Raw genomic sequence first — 16,826 nt, forward strand, 5'->3', positions numbered from 1 at the left:
TGCTTCAGCAACTCCTCGGCTCCGCCCTCTAGCAAGCGTGTCGGGCTCCAGCTGCAGCACCATGTGCGAGTTCCCCACACACCACGCTGCACCACATGGGACGGGGACTTTACGCCAGCGGCCTCTGTCAATATTGCGCACGACCCAACCTTCCCTTGGCACAACTGCCACTGACGATGAAGTCCTTGAGACTGTGCTAGGGGCACCTCCGCCAGGAAGCCCTCCCTGATTACACAGGAGTTATCTTGAAGATCCTCACCCTCTCTATATCAAATGACTGTCCTCAGCTCCACTGCGTGTGCCCACACGAGCCTGCACTCCCTTAGGTCATAACATGAACCACTCTTGGTGTCACCTTCTCCACCAGACTCTGATCCTCTCCACGCTGTGGACTCTGTCAGCAGAGACTTGACCAACCGAGAAAAGCTTTCCTTTTGGGTGGGGTGGTCTCAAGGTCTGGTGTGGACCAGAGCTGGCAGGGACTCACATGGCCTTGTGACTCTGCTAAGTCCGGAGCTCCTCACCGGGCCACCGCCAGCAATGTGCCCAACTAGCCTTCCGTGCAGCACCCAGGATGCAGGGATGAGGGATATCCAGAAGAGCCGGCCCCGGAAGAAAGGCATCTTCACCGCCAAGACAAGGGATCCAGAATTTGCCCTGCATGCAACAGGGGCCAGGACAGCCCCACGCTTCATAGAGACACCACCTTCTTGGGACCTGAGCCGGCACCCCAGCAGTTGACGACTTGCTGGCTCTGAGCTCCTCCTGCAGCAGAAAAGACAGACAACCATGAAGGCCCAGGAGGCTGGAGACCAGGGGCAGCTGTCCTTCTGATGGGGATGTCCTCTTCTTGGCCATGATGGATCCTTCTGCAGCCCTCAAAGCAGAAGCCCATCAAAGCGCAGACAGAGTGACGGGGCCGCGACGCCTCCTGGACCCCGGGAGCATGCTCAGGTCTGGGCGAGATGGCGCAGAAGTCAGAGAGAACACGGCCTCACTGGGTTGAGGATTCGGCCAGTCAGAGATGATGGGCTTCCAAGGAAGCCACGGTCTCCACATCCAAACCATCTGAACAGCGTCCCAGGCTTGTGATCAGGATGCAGGCCTCGAGCACGGAGAGAGGGCAGAAGAAATCAGACGCTGCCAGGCCTCTCCCCCAACACCAAGCGCACCATCCCCAGGACCGACCCAGGAGCCCCAGGCCAGGGCAAGCACCTTCCCTGGACATCAAGACCTGGGCCTAGCCCTGGGGAAGCAGGATGGAGAGGAAGACTACGTTCTTTGTGCTGGTCCTGCCGGCCTCCTGCTCATCCCCTCAGGAGCAAGGGGCAAGAAGGAGCAAAAGACAGAGTTCTCGTCCCTGGGGATTCTCAGTCCACACGGAAAGAAAGGCCCAAAGGAGCGCCCCAGCGAAGCCACTGGAAAGTCACAGTGTCCAGCCCCTCCCTGGTTCTCCTGCACAAGTGGGAGATGCAGCTCCTGAGAGACCCCCGCGTCCAGGGCGATGCTCCCTTGCCTGTGATCCTCCACACCCATCTGAGCTGGGCCTGCAGCCCCACCCATGCAAGGATTAGCTTTTTTCTCAAAACAAGGAGTTCCCTGAGGCCAGTGGCTTTGTCAAGCCCCAAGCATGGCCTGCAGCAGGTGCATGGTCCCAAGTCCTGAACTGCAGAGACACGTGCCACCAGGCCCCCACAGGAGCTCATGCGGTGGGTGCGCCACCCGTCCTAGATCCTTCCGTGCTGCTCTCTGAGATGCAGGACCTCAGCACCTGGACGAGCAGAGACGATCACCGACAGTCTTTGCCCCAATGGAGGACCCTCCTTTCTCAGGGAAGTAGGTCCTTGGTGGCCAGTCACACCCCCTGGCCAAACCATGGGGACAACCCCTCCCTGAGCATGGCTGACGCACCCCTACCCCCACCAGGCACCATGGAGCGCAGGACATGCACGCGCTGGGGTGGGGTTCCCAGAGGTCGGCCTTCAGCACTGGAGGCCGGTGGGTGACCAGCACAGAAGGGCTTTGGGGGGTTCCAGGAGCGGGCAGACCCCAAGAAGCATTCCCCCGGGCTCACGGAAACTGTTCACGTGGGGGAGAACCCCGTCAGGCCGGCCCGTGACGATCCGCCAACGAAGAAAGGCAGGCATCAGTTTAAATATGTTGTCTGCTCTTCATTCCAGGAGACTGAAACTGGGACGGCACGGTGGAAAGATATTTCTGAACACTCGGAATATGTCTGAATGAAAACTTTTGCTTGGAGACTTTACAAGTTCCATCTTGTGCCAAAACATACACTTGACTTTTTTTTTTTTTTCCCCCAGCTGTTTTTGGTCTTTAACTTATTGATTGATTCGATTACCTAAAACTGCATAATCCTGTCTTCCAGTCGCCAAGAAAGGCACCGTGCACATGTGGCCTAAAACTTCCGGGCCACCCCAAGGTCGCGGTCAGTACTAAGACAAACTGCTCACAGCCCATCTCCCTCTTGAACTAGAGGCAGGCTGTCATGCCTCCAACGGGTTTCCCGTGGCCACTGGGAAAAGTCACAACACATTCTCTTGCAGCTCTGGGACCATGAGGTCTACATTCGGGGCCGTGCTCCTTCTGGAGGACCCAGGCAAGTGCGTTCTCTTGTCTCCGAGGAGTCCAGACACAACTGTGCCCTTGTCCCCAGGGCCATCCTCCACCTCCAGCGGCGGCGGCAATCCCCCACCTGCTTCCCTCACTCCCGGTCTGTCTCTTCCACGCGCAAACACACACACGGCAACATACACACGTGTGCACACACACGCCTCTGCCTCCCTTGTCTCACTTCATCTGATGCAGACCTGCCTGCCCCCACGTAGGAGGCTCCTCGCACTGACCTGGTGTGTGTCCCAACAATCCAGGATCACCCCACCCTCAGTGAGAACCCTGAGTCAGTCCCATAGGTGAAGCCCCTCCTGAAAGGTGACGTCACACATTCCCAGGTTGGGGGCAGCAGGACATGGCATCTTCCGAAAGCCGGGACCCCATCTGGCCCAATCCCCGGTCAGCTCCTCAGGTGCAGCTCTACAGCCCCTCGGGCCTTGGGCTGACCCTCCCCGGACAAAGCCTATCTGTGTGGCTCTGAGCAGTGTGCCACCCCCACTGCCCGGCCCTCAGTCTCCCGTGTCTGCAGGGGCATGGGCTTCCAGTTCTGCCGTCCTGCCGCAAGACCGCTCGGCACACAGGCTGACCAGGGAGGCCCCGGCCTGTCGCTCACAGCCTGGCAGTGAGGACAGCTATGTCCAGAGAGAAGCTGCTCGCCCAGTACCCAGTCATGGGATGAAGAACTCCCTCGGCTTACATGTTCTAATTGAATCGGCACAGATTTAACTCGGGTGTGACGTTCAGAACATGAGCCATAAAAATTCCACCAGTGCTGCTCTACGGGGCCAGCCGGAGGAAAGATGCGCTCAGGGGTCCAGGAAAGACCACCTGGCTGGGGCTGTTAGCCAGAGGCCGGGAAGGGCTGGCGGGAAGCATGTGAGGAAGGGTCTACGACAGGCCAGAGGATGCTACCTTCCCACCTGGACATCCCGAAGCAGAGAACGGTGTGTAGGGATGGTGAACAAGCCGGCCACGGGTCCGAGGCTCAGTGTTCTTGGCTCCAAGACGTGTGTGCCCCTCAGCATGGCTCTGAGACGGACTGAAGGAAAACCCATCGTGCTGCTCGGCCAGCAACAACCTCCAGCGGCAAGTGTCCACTAGACCTCCTGACCTCTGTCTGACCAGCCTTCGCCCAACCCCAGAAACACTCTTACTGGTTCCCACTCTGCTAGTGAGGAAAAAGCCCTCCTAATAAAAGCTCCTCCCTAATGACAAGAATCCCGTGTTGTGGAAATTTGGCACACATTCTTCAACAATAAAAATGAAAACAGGATGTCTGCTTTGCAGCACTTACCAGCCCTGGGAAGGAGACGTGGTGGACTCTGACTCTATTTTGCAACCACCCCGGGGAACGGAGATGCTGTCAATGTGAGCACGAAGGAGCTGTGGGGACAGAAGGTAGAGATGGAGTCCATGAGAGTCTAATAGATGTTATTTTTGGAATTGGATTTGGGGGCAGCAGCCAGAACCGTCACTGCTGGGGCTGTGAAGGTCACACCTGCGCTAGGACACCCGGGGCCCCAGTGTCGGAAGCAGGAGCTTCCAAGGGGCCAGGTCTTCCCCGATCCTGGTGTGGTGGATTTCCTCTGAGAACACCTCCATCCTCACACGAGGGTCCATGTCCACACAGGAGGGACGAGAAAGGCTGACACAGAGAGGGGCACGTGGGAGTGGGGACAGAGGTTAAACCCGTCGGCCAAACGTGGCACGCAGCCACCAGGTAAGCCTGCGAGTGGTGCCAGGAAGGTGCCGGAAGACGTCCTGGCAGAGAGGGTCGGAGAGACTGCCTCCCCTGCGGACGCAGGGCGTGAGCAGGAGGCCAGGGTCGCCTATTTACCGGACTTCCAACTCCTGAGGGCTGGCTACATTCTGCCTTGTCCATCCCTCTATGTCCCATGCAGAGGAATGTGCCCAGCAGACAGCAGGTCCTCACAACGTGCTAGGGGGCTGAAGGAAGGATGAATGAGTAAGTTCCCAAGCACACGGTGCTGAACCAGCTCAGGGCTGAGCCCTCGGGACTCCAGTGCACTCTGGTGGGGGATCACCCAAGCCAGGTCATCTTGAGGACCCCCCCAACCAGCTGCCCTCCACGCAGACTCCTCTGGCTTCTCTGGGTCTCCTTTACTCAGCCCTGCCTGATGGCCGGCTGTCCATGGGATGGGACCTAACCCAATGCAGGGGCTCCTGGGGTTGCCTGGACAGCTACCTCCCAGTCCCGCAGCCTTTTGGCCACCAAACCCTCCTCATTCCACCTTCCATCCCCCTTTTGCCTTACAGCTAGATCCCCGCGTCTCTGCCAGCCCTGAGTCCTGCCCCACGTCTTGGCCCTCCGGCCGGCGGGCCCCAGCCGGCTCTGCTGCACTAACAAGCAAGCCCCATTTCAGAGCCGGGGGCCACCATCACTGTCACCTGAGGCAACCACGGCCACTCTACCGTCACAGCACCCAGTGTCCAGGGAGGGGAAGTCCCATCTGGGACACAGCGTTTTCACAGCACAAACAGAAGCCAAGCCAGTGGTGGAAAAACTCAGTGCCTCCAGATGGTTCCATAGCTGGTCCCCAAACATGTGATGCCCCTCTCTCCATGAGAGCGGGTTATTGGCCCCACTGAAGCTGAGCGGGACTACTGGCCCACTGCAGCCAGCAAATGTCCGCCCGGGTTTCCTGGAACCCCTAGGCTGTGGCTGCAGGGCCCCCGGGCAGCGTGCTGGCTTCCACCTGTGCCCAGAGGGCTCTGTCTCCACCGTCTGGGTGAACCGGATTTCCACCGTGGGAGAACGGGGTGCAGGGCATTGCCTGAACCCTACACCAGCAACGGGCGCAGAAATGTGTGCAGAGAGGCGGGACAGCAGGCCTGCGACAAGACTGGGACACACCGCTCACACCCCAGTAGACTGCAGCCTGGGAGTGGAGACCGGGATCTAAGTGATGCCCTTGTCCCCAGCAGAGGGGAGCTCCCCAATGACCCCACCAGTGTCCACTCACAGCACCCTTCCCCTGCCTCTCACCTCGGGACACACCGTCAACCTGCCAGGTCACGCAAGGAGACTTATCACAAACCCGTGTCGATGGCAGCACCCCTTCCCCCTAAAACCTGCTGTGCCTCCCAGTTCCAGTCGCCCACTACCGCTCCAGCATCTGGGGGCGCAGAACCACAGGGTCACATCATTTCCCGTGAGTGGGGTTGATGGGGCAGGGACACACGCGCAGCGGCACTCTGCTGGCCGGCTGGGGTTGGGAGCGCTCCTACAGGCTGGGCAGACGTCCAGGAAGCACGGCCTGCTGCCTGTCCTCCCCGGGGGCCTCTCTTTGCAGGTGGTCCTCGCCCTGACAGCATGGCAGCAGGATTGCAGGGAAGTGGGAGCATGGGATGGACTCTCAGGGGCCAGCCCTGAACAACACGGTGTTGCTTCTGGCACATTCTGCGCATCTGAAAAGACCGCAGGGCAGCCGAGTGCTACAGGAGGGGATGAGATCCGTCCTCTAGCAGGAGGAGCAGCGTGTGCCTTTGTGGAGGGGGACTCGCTGCGGTCCATGCTGGGATGCTGCATCCCATCACAGGCTGAGATCAGGGAGCTCGGTATCTACACACTACAGAGATGCATTAGGTCATCTCAGGAGGGTCTGCACAGGGTTGACCCCAAAGTCACACACTCCGCAGGTCTGCCAGGGAGACTTGGGATGGTGAGACGGAGTCCCACAGGACTCTCCGGAGCTCTGCGGTGCCTTCCCTCTCCTCCCCATGGTAAAAGAGGTTTCCTACCTGGTCATAAGCCCAAGGCAGCCTTCCAGACGAACACGGACTGATCGGTCTTGACCACACGGGCTGCGGCACGTGCACCCCACTGACAGCACACAAGCCTTCCAGGACCGCCAAAGGGTGAGCAGGAACGGCTGCTGGACACAGACCAGCTCTGGGGTGGGTGGGGGTGGATCCCATCAGAGTCTGCAGAGTGCCCAGCGAGAAGCCAGGGCTGAGGGGCACCTGGGAAGGAAGGACAACCCACCCATGCCAGGGTGCTGCCACCAGAGTCCCCGAGAATCCCCGAAGCGTCCCAGTGAGAGAGAACCAGCTTGGACGCAGCCCACCCTGAACCCCAGCCCCTGGGGCTGCCCCCCTCAGCTCCCCCAGTAGTGGAGAGGGGGCGTCCTTGGCCCTGTTGCCCACGCGGCTGTCGCAGCCCACGGGATATCTGGCTGAAAGGGGGTGGAGACAAAGTCGTTTGGAGCAGTGCATGAGATTACGCCTGGATGACCCAGAGCACCAACTCTTACGGACAGGGGAGGGGACAGCTCGCTACCAGTAAGAGCAGTGGAAGGTCCACCGGAGACCCACCTTGGACGACAGTTCCTCAGGACCAGGGAGCTGCGGGCAGAGCCGTCAGTGTACCGGGCGCACGCGTTCCGGTCTCTCGCGGCTGGGGGGGCACGGGCTCTGGAGACTCTGGGGCACCTCTGTCCCGCAGGCCGCGGGATCTAACCCCAGCTCTGCCGCCACAAGCCACGCGACGGGAGGCGAAGTGCGCAGCCGCCCGTGGCACCCACCAACGAGGGGCTCGCAAAGGAGTCACAGGGTGACCCAACGGGCTGAGCTGTTAGGAGTGGGGTGTTGACAGCCGAGCTCTCTCAGCGCCTCGGCAGCCGGCCTGGGGGAGCAGGCGGAGGGGGCGCAGGCCGGCCGGGCGCCTCAAGAACATCCTGCTCCGCAGTGTGCCACGCTCCCTGTGAACGCCCTGCGGACGTTTCCGGCGAACTTACGGCACTTCCGGCGTACTTACGGCACTTCCTCCTACGGCCATCCCACGCTGCCGGCTGGCATGGGATACTTCCGGCACTTATGGCTGCGGCCCTCGAATGCTCACAGCGAGCACGGACGCTCAGGCACTTGCGGACGCTCCAGCACTTCCAGCCGCGACGGGAGGACGGGCTGCTGCTGTGGTCCCGCTGTCTTCCTTGGAGGAAGGAAGGAAGGACGACGGAAGCTGCATGGCCCCAGCCCTCAGGCTCTGGAAGGGCGCTGGCAGGGCGGGCTGGGCAGCAGCTCCAAGCATCTTCAGGCTCATTGCCCGGTCCCTGGCCCGCCCACGTCAGCTGGAGGACCCGCCCTTCCACACACTCAGGGACAAAGGACACGTGGCTGGACAGTCCACGGTTGCCCCTGGGCTCCGCGGCTTCTCAGGATAATGGCCCTTGCTTCTGGGAGCCAACTGCGGAACAGATCCCGGGCCGCTGCAGTTGGGTCTGCCCTACCGTGGCGACCGCATCTCCAGGCGGCAGGAGCCAGGGGACCGACGCCCGCCACACAGCTCCTGGGGATTCCGGAGCTAGGGGCGCTCACCGGATGTGGGAAGGCGGGCTCCACTCTGGCGCTTGGCTGCTTCTGACGCGCCTCCCCCAAATGCCGCTTGTCCAACGCGTGCATGTCTACTGTGGGCGCCTGCCCGGGCTCAGATGCTGGAGGCAGGGCTTGTCCACAGGTGGCGACTGGGGTTACTTTCAGACGACCCCATGCTGGGTTGAATGGCCCAGGGTGGCAGGCCGAGGAGGATGCCTAGGACCCTCAAGTCCTGCGTCCTTCTGCGTGGAGGGGGGACAGGAGGCAAGTCTCTGTGCAGGGCGCATGTGGGTGCTGCCTCAGTGGACTTCTTCTAGCCAGCGACCAGCAGTGGGCAGCCCACCCTGCAAGCATCTCTGCAAGGGAATCGGGCTACTTGAGTGCCCCTGGCAAAGCTGAGGTGGCCAGGCGTCACCACCCAGACTTCACAGCTCTCGCGGCTTGCAGAAAGCTCCTCCACGGGAACCTCCAGTCGAGCGGCGCCTGGCCTCTCAGCGCACAGGAGGGTCTGGCATCTAGGAGCAGCTCCATACTGCAGGGTGCCCTCAGGTGCGAGAGCGCGGCCCTGGCCTCCTCGGCTGCGCCGCAGGCCTCCCGGCTCCTGGAGAGCCCGGAAACCAGGGCCAGAATTGCAGGACGAGTGTCCTCTAAAACCACACATGGCCACGGACACTCTGAGCTGTGTCAGTGAGGCTCTGTAACCAGAGCGGGATCAGGGCAGCACCGGTTGGCTGCCCCAGGACAGGAGGGGCCCTGGCACAGACAGACTCCGCCACGCTGTCCTCCCTGCCAGCAGATGCCTGGGAAGGGGATTCAAAATCAATCCTTCCCATTATGTATATGCACTTGCCGGTCTTTTAATGACAGAAACGGCCTACGCTGAAATCAAGGCACCACAGAGCACAGAGAGAAGGGCATCTCCCTGCCTGCCAGCAGCACCCAGTAGCCCGGTCACGGTCCGAGGGCATCGGCCAGCAGCGTGCCATGTCCCTTCCACCTCCCCTGTGCCTGTAAGCATGCACACGCTTTGCCCCTGTGCACCTGTCCGCTGAAGACGTTGTGTGCTTGAGAAGCTAAACTGTCTTCTGACCGATGTCTATCTAGGTCAGAAAAAACTGGTGTGACCTGTTCTCTTCAATGACTGCCTGCTACGCCATCCTGGTACACCTCATGCTGTTGAACTGTGGTCCTCCTCGTCGGTGTTTTAGTCAGGATGGGCGAGAGAAACAGAACCAATAGGATGTGTACAGAGATGGAAAGTTATTTCCAGTGATGGGCTCATGGACGGTGAAGGCTGGCAAGCATGCACTGTGGCAAGTGAGGCTGCAGGCGGTAGGCCCAAGGGAGTGTCTCAGCTTCAGCCTGAACGCAGTCTGGGAACAGAATTCCTCTTTCCTAGGAGGGCCTTCAACTGATGGGACAAGGCCCACCCACACCATGGAAAATAATCCCTCTTTTGTAGTCTTAGTCTCACTTTCGTGAGTCTTAGTCTCACACACACACACACACACACACACACACACACCTCCACAGAAACATCCAGAATCACGTCTGGCTGAGTACCTGGGTACCGGGCCCTAGCCAGCTTGACATAGACGATCAACCATCACAGCAGACATTGTTCACTGTCAAATTCTAGACTGGAAGATTTCCATCCACGTAATTTTCCTGAATCTTCCCATTAACCCCTGAGATACGCAGAACCGCCTATTTCACCATGGCAAAGCGAGGCTTAGCATTCAGGTTTGCCTCGGGGCGCCTGGGTGGCTCAGTGGTTTAAGCCTCTGCCTTTGGCTCAGGTCATAATCTCAGGGTCCTGGGATCGAGCCCCGCATTGGGCTCTCTGCTCAGTGGGGAGTCTGTTTCTCCCTCTCTCTCTGCCTGCCTCTCTGCCTACTTGTGACCTCTCTCTGTCAAATAAATAAATAAAATATTTTTAAAAAAAAAGAATTCAGGTTTGCCTCACGACGTGTTCTGAGCACTTCCATGAGTTCAACATCAGCTGTGTTCTCAGGATGAATGCGGACAACGTACCTGGCAGAGAATAAACATCTGACAGAGACAGAGACCCCTCCTGTTCCCAGTGGGCGGGGATGCCTGGGCAACCCCTGCTCTAAGCGAGGGAGCACTCTGACTGCACGTGCGTGGGTGTAGCCAGTGCACAAACTACTTACAAACCACAACTGGTGCCTGCAAGCTGGGAGGGTCCTTAATTAAGCAGCAGCCTGGCCCACCATCTGGCAGTGTTTCCATTTCCTAGCCTGAAAGATGGTGTTGCCACAGTTGGGACTTTGCAGAGGAGATCTGAGAAACATAGCGCTCTCCGAAGCCCACGCTCCAGACCGGCTGGGGAGCCCACCTGGCCATCTGCCGCCGGCCCCGAGCTGAGCCTGCACCGACAGCCCCAGTGCAGGGGGCAGAGGGGGAGGCCGAGGAGCTCTGTGCTGGGCGTGTTCTCCTCCCACACCCGAGCCAGGGCCCCGAGCCAGTCTGGACAGCAGGACAGGGGCCTCATGGCATGTTCCGCTGGTGCCACTCTGACCCTGCACTCCCTGCACTGGACTCGCTTCAGGGGCACACGGTGTGCAGAAGCTGTTGCCATCTGCTCATGCTTCTTCCATTCCAGACACCTGGGGCTGGAGGGTGATGCCAGGGACCTCAGAAATGGCACACTGCTCTGCTGTCCGCCACCCCCACTGCACAGACACAGACACTCCCCCCCATTTAAGTGTGAGAACCGGGGTCATTGCAGGGACTGCTGATGTGCAGTTTCTCTCTGGGCTTCTAAGGTGGAGACAATAGGAGCATAGAAAGGCGAGAAATGCAGGCAGGACTGACCCTCCAGCCAGCCATCCTCACCCTGATCCATATGGGAAGGCCCCCACTGCTGGCAGAGGGTGGTGGAGGGAGCAGGTGACTCTGACCAGCGCAGCTGAGCACCCTCCTGCTCCAGGGTCTGGAGAGGGAGTGATGTAGAGGAGGAAGGTCTGGTTGGGACCCGCAGGCGTGGGGAGGCCAGGTTCTCAGGGGTGTAGACGACAGGCATGCACACCTCAGGGTCCCCAAGTCAGGGACTCAGGCCGAGAGTGGGCCAGCGGTCCCAGTGAGTGGACAGGTGAAGGGATGAAATCACTCACTGGGCACTTGGAGTCAGAAAATAAATCCAGCTGCAGCAATCAGGAGCATCACACTTCCCCCCCAGTCAGCTCTGTGACCACTGAGATTCCATGCCCTCTACACAAATGCCAAGTGCAGGGCTCTTCAGGAGATTGGTCTCCAGAGCACGGCGCACAGCCCTTGACTGCTGGCTGGGAAAGACAGCTGCTGACTTTAGCACTGTCGTAAGCGTGGGGCTCTCACGGCTGGGATTTCTGGACTGGACATGTTAGGGCCACATGTAGGGAAACCTTAGCACATATCCTTTCTTGTCATGGGAGGGATTACTCCCCCCACCCCCAGGCTCCCTGTGGTATCAAAGTCTGGGTCCCCCCAGAAGTAGATTTCAAGATCGAGGTTTGAGCATGGGTGGTTCCCTGGCTGATTACTATCGGGAGCCCTGTGAAGAGGTGGGAAGGGAAGGGGGCCGGTTCCAGGGGCCTTCATGAGCAGGATGCCCCTGTGGGCAGCGGGTCTGGAGCGCTCCCATCGCCACCACCCAAGTAAGGAAAATGAACTCCTTGTTTGACCGCTTCTCTCTGTCATGGGCCAAGGGGGGCTACTGGAGGCCCGGACCCCCCGGTGCTTCTGAGCCTGGTCGGAGCATGCGGTGTGTGCCAGCCACACAAAGATGCTATGCTCAACATGTGTGCATCTAGTCCCACCTGAGACCCACTTGTGTGTGTGTGTGTGTGTGTGCGTGCGTGTGTGTGTGTGTGTTGGGGGTGAGGCTTAAAAATGCAGCTTTCCAGAGCTGGCTGGCCAGCTCACTTGGGACAGCATGTGACCCTTGATCTCAGGGCTGTGAATTTGAGCCCCGTGTTGGGCATAGAGATTGCTTAAAGAAATAAAATCTTAAAGAAGAAAAGTACAGTTTGGAGAACCTGGGCGACTCAGTTAAGCATCTGTCTTTGGCTCAGGTCATGGTCCCAGGGTCCTGGGATCAAGCCCCGCATCGGGCTCCCTGCTCAGTGAAAAGTTGACTTCTCCTTCTCCCTCTGCCACTCCCCCTGCTCATGCTGTCTCTCTCCGTCTGCCAAATAAATAAATAAAATCTTCAAAATATAAATTTAAAACCCCTCCCACAGATCTCTAGCTTTCAGGGATCACACTGGATTTTATTTTCACTAACTGTGGTGATCTAAGAAGACCAGGACAAGGAGGCATGCTCTGCAGGAAGGCAGTGGGACATGGGGAGCCATAGATGGCTTCCCAGGAGTGATGACAGGAAGGCGGAGCCCATGCTCACAGGAAAGGCTGTGATTGAGGCCTGGTAAAACAGCATCCCATTAAGTTAATGCTATTAATTTGGATTTTATTTATTTCATAATTTGCATTCTGTAATTCATCCATTTGTTTTGCTTTTAGAGTGAAATGAGAGCCATAAACAGAATTCTCCTCCAGCTTCGTGTTGGTACATGTTCAAGTGACATTATAATGGGGAATACTTGAGTCAACAGAAGTGGGTCAGAGTTCTTTGGAAATATGTTCATTTTAGAAAGGGATCCCAGCATTGCTTGGGTTTGAGATAAAATTTACTTGGTGTTAGCTTCTTCTGCCAAGGTCAGCGTCTTCAAGCCTTCCAACCACAGGAGACTTCATCACGTGGCATCTCTGTGATGTCTTTTGGAGGCACTGTCCCCCCATGGGCAGCTCGGAGCCTGCAAAGTGACATGTGGTGGGCTCCCCACGTGCACCCGAAACACGCCACAGCTGTGTGTGGCTGTGCAGACAACCCCAATTCAAATGATAAAAGCCAGTTTCTCTCTGCCTACCAGAAAATGAGCTGCAATTTGAAACACACAGGAAAATATAATCTTTCCTTTTTAACACTCGAGCGCCTTCATTCTCGAGAAAGCCAGTGGTGGGCAGATTGGATTTGTGGGGTTTTTGTTTGTTTGCTTGTTTTTTGAGTTCTTTTTCCCCCCCAAATATACATTTTGCTTCAAAAGCTGCTGGGAGAACAAAACAGAAGCGAGAACAGAGACTGTCATTCTTCAAAGTTGGCCATGCCCACCTCCCGGGTCTGCAGCTGAGCACGTGACTTATTAGCGCGAGCTGTGTGACAGGCCAGAGTTACGACTAGTGTTTACACACGAGTGTGCCGTAAAGAATGTCCTCTATTAATGACAACAGCTGTCGGTTTAATAACCCCAGAGAAGATCATTAAATTCCTTCACATTTACCAGAAACAGATGGAAGAATTGCAGAAAGGTTCAGGCATATGGGGGAACATATGGGATTATGGCAGCGCCGCAGAGAGGCCAAGTCTTCTGCACAGATGGAGGGGTGCTGGGGCCCCACGGAGGTGCGGGAACCACAAGCCTTTGGTGCCCCAGGCCCGGCGGGAAAGGGGGCTGCCCACTGGCGGGTTTGGGGAAGGCCGAGGGGTTGGTCCCACTTTGCCGCCTCTGCCATTGCGGGAGGTGCCAGCCATTGGCCAAGGACAACGTGCTCAGGTTCCCACACATGCTTCTCTGGATCACCGCTGGCTCATGGATGTGCGCAGATGTATCTGGTTCAGTGCCTGGCGGGGGATGGCCTGGCAGGTACAGCAGCAGATACAGCGTTGAGGGAAATGCCCACATCAGAGGCCGTCAAATCCCAACCCATCACTTCCCTGAGTGCAGGGTCCCAGGACCTGCGCGTCCCCTCGGTGCATCCAGGCACAGGACTACATTCATTCCAAGAGCTCAGGGGCCGGTGTCCTGAGGATTCAGAGCTGACCCTGCACCCTCGGAGGAAGGGAACAGCCACCATGGGGAAATGCAAGGTTAAGACATTATCTCCTCCCAGAAAGGGCACAGGATCCTTCACTCACACATGCATTAACTCCCGCGCTGCGTCAAGGGCTCCCACTCCAATGCGCCGACGGATTTGGAAAGCCAAGCTGCACTTTCTATGGAGGAAGCAGGGTCCGCATGGCACATGGCAAAACGTCAGCAGAGGGAGAGTGAGGACACGCATGTCTGGGAGTGCTGATACACGTGCCTGTATAAGCAGAGGCAGGACAAAGAGAAAATTACTCGGACAAATAAATGGATTGATCATGTTTGCAAAAATGGCTTGAACTTACATCGTTAATGAGCAACGGAGAACACGTCTGATGCTTTTGGGTGGAAATGTGAAACGGGGTAAGGATGTCTTCTGCTGTTCCCTTCGATTTGTAGTCTTCCCAAATGTGTTCATTGGTGTCATGGGTTGAATGGCTTCCCACCCAAAAACGATACGGTGAAGCCCTATCCACCCCCCACTTGCCTGAGAACAGGACCTTATTTGGAAATAGGGACTTGCAGATGGAATTAGTTAAGGTGAGGTCATGCTAGGGTCAGGTGGGTCCTTCATCCAGGAAGACTGGTGTCCTTATAAGAAGACAGAGACACGAGGAGAAGCCCAGACCACAGGGGCAGAGACTGGAGAGCGGCACCCACCTGCCCGCCCACCGAGCACACCAACCATGGCCGGCAGCGCCAGATACCAGGCAGACGCAAAGAAGAACTCTCTTGTGGGTTGGAGAGGGAACAGGGTCCTGCGGACACCTTAACTTTGGATCACAGGCATCCAGAACTGTGGGACCATAAACTCCTGTGATGTTGAGTCAAACCCTGTGTGGTTCTTTGTTATAGCCTCAGGAATCCCACAGAAATGGTTTAAATCACCTGCCCATGAATGACAGACAGCCAACGGGCTGTTTTTCCCCAGCCCTTGAATTAACAATGTTTTTTATGTTTTACATTTGTGGAAGAAGAGGAGGGAAGATTGGGGGGAGGAAAAGGAAAGAGAGAGGAGGGAGAATTATAAAACACCTGTGTCCCACAAAGACTAGAATATTTAGTATTTGACCCATTACAGAAAAAGCTTGCTGATTCTTGGTTTAATACAACCCTAATGAAAATTCCGAGCAGATAAACTTGGGAGAAGCAGGAAAAGGACAAAGTTTCAGCTAAGAAATCTTTGGGTAGGGGCGCGTGGGTGGCTCAGCAGGTTAAGCCTCTGCCTTCAGCTCAGGTCATGATCTCAGGGTCCTGGGATCGAGCCCCTGCATGGGGCTCTCTGCTCAGCAGGGAACCTACTCCCTCCTGTCTCTCTACCTGCCTCTCTGCCTACTTGTGATCTCTCTCTCTGTGTCAAATAAATAAATAAAATCTTAAAAAAAAAGAAATCTTTGGGTAAAGGAACAATGAGGGTTTGTACGTGAGATACTTACATATATAAAGTCTATAAACCCACAGGATAAGGAAACCAGGAGAAATATCAGCAAACAGATCAATGAGACAGGACATTAAATGAGTCTGGTTTATAATAATGAGTAAGCACTCTCATTAATATTTCCTGTATATTTCCTGTAGCAGCAGCTGGTGGGAATACATAGAATGTTTTCAGTTTGGGGGGAACTTGTGGTATGGGGAAAAATAAATTATTAGATCATCACATCACACAATTTGGTAAAAATAAGTCCTAGACTAGTTTTTTTTTTTTTAAATTAACTGTTAAAAAAAAAAAAAAAAAGCCTGGAAGATGATGCCACCATTTTACCAGCTGCCGGCTGGCACAAAGCCACAGAGAAAGTAGTAAAGACGTGATGACAATGTTGAAAATTCTGTGCCTCAGGAGAATCCTAAACAAGGGGTGCCTGGGCAGCTCAGTCAGTTAAGCCTCTACCTTCAGCCCAGATCATGATCTCAGGGTCCTGGGATCAGGTCCCACATCCGGCTCTCTGCTCAGTGGGGAGTCTGCTTCTCCCTCTCCCCCTACTCTTGCTCTCTCTTTCTCAAATAAGTTTTTAAAAATCTTAAAAAAAAAAGAAGCATCCTAAACCAAACCAAGAAGAAAATGACAAGCTGAGAGAGTATCTGACTGGTCACGACAGAGAAAGGATTAATAACCTCCATACATAAAGAATACCATGAACACCCCAGTGGAAGAACGGACACCACCAGGCCCCAAAAGTTCACTCAGGCCATAGAACTGGCTGAGGAACATATGAAAAATAACCATTTCCATGGTGATAAACAAAACAAAACAAAAACCACACACTGAAAACCAAGATCCCATGTCTATCAAATTGGCAGTTTTCTGTGTCGGGAAGAGTCCAGGTAAGGACGCTCATGCACTGTAAATGGAAGGATACTTAAGCCACCAAGCTGGCCTGCAGGTTTGCAAACCAGTCTGTCCATCCTGCTCTTTGATGCGAATGAGGGCGTATATATGCATATACCTACATATGTATAACGGTGGATACTATACATTTGTACAACATCATAGAATATGCAATACCAAGAGAGAATCATAATGTAAATGATGGGTTTAGGTGGTAATTATGTGTTAGTGTAGGTTCACAGATTGTAACAAATATACCACTCTTGTGTAAAAATGCTTATAATGAGGGAGGGATGGGGTATGTGGGAAATCTCTGTACCATTGCTCAAAATACTACTCAATAGTAAAAGAATAAGAACATAAGGGAATAATCACATATATGCAATATTGCAAATTAATTTTAAAGCATTACGCTAAGTAAAAGAAGCCAGATACAAACACCTCATGTTATATGATTCCATAAACTACAGTGTAATGTGTAAAGAAAACAATCCTCTAAGGTCACTGAAGACTGAGCAAAGCAGGCAGATGTTACAGGTAAGTCAACACTTGGTAGAAGAGAATAATCCTAGGTAAGCTTCCTAATTTTACTACTCAGAGCCTGA

This window comes from Meles meles, chromosome 18 (assembly GCF_922984935.1).
Source record: "Meles meles chromosome 18, mMelMel3.1 paternal haplotype, whole genome shotgun sequence".
NCBI classification, from domain to species: domain Eukaryota; kingdom Metazoa; phylum Chordata; class Mammalia; order Carnivora; family Mustelidae; genus Meles; species Meles meles.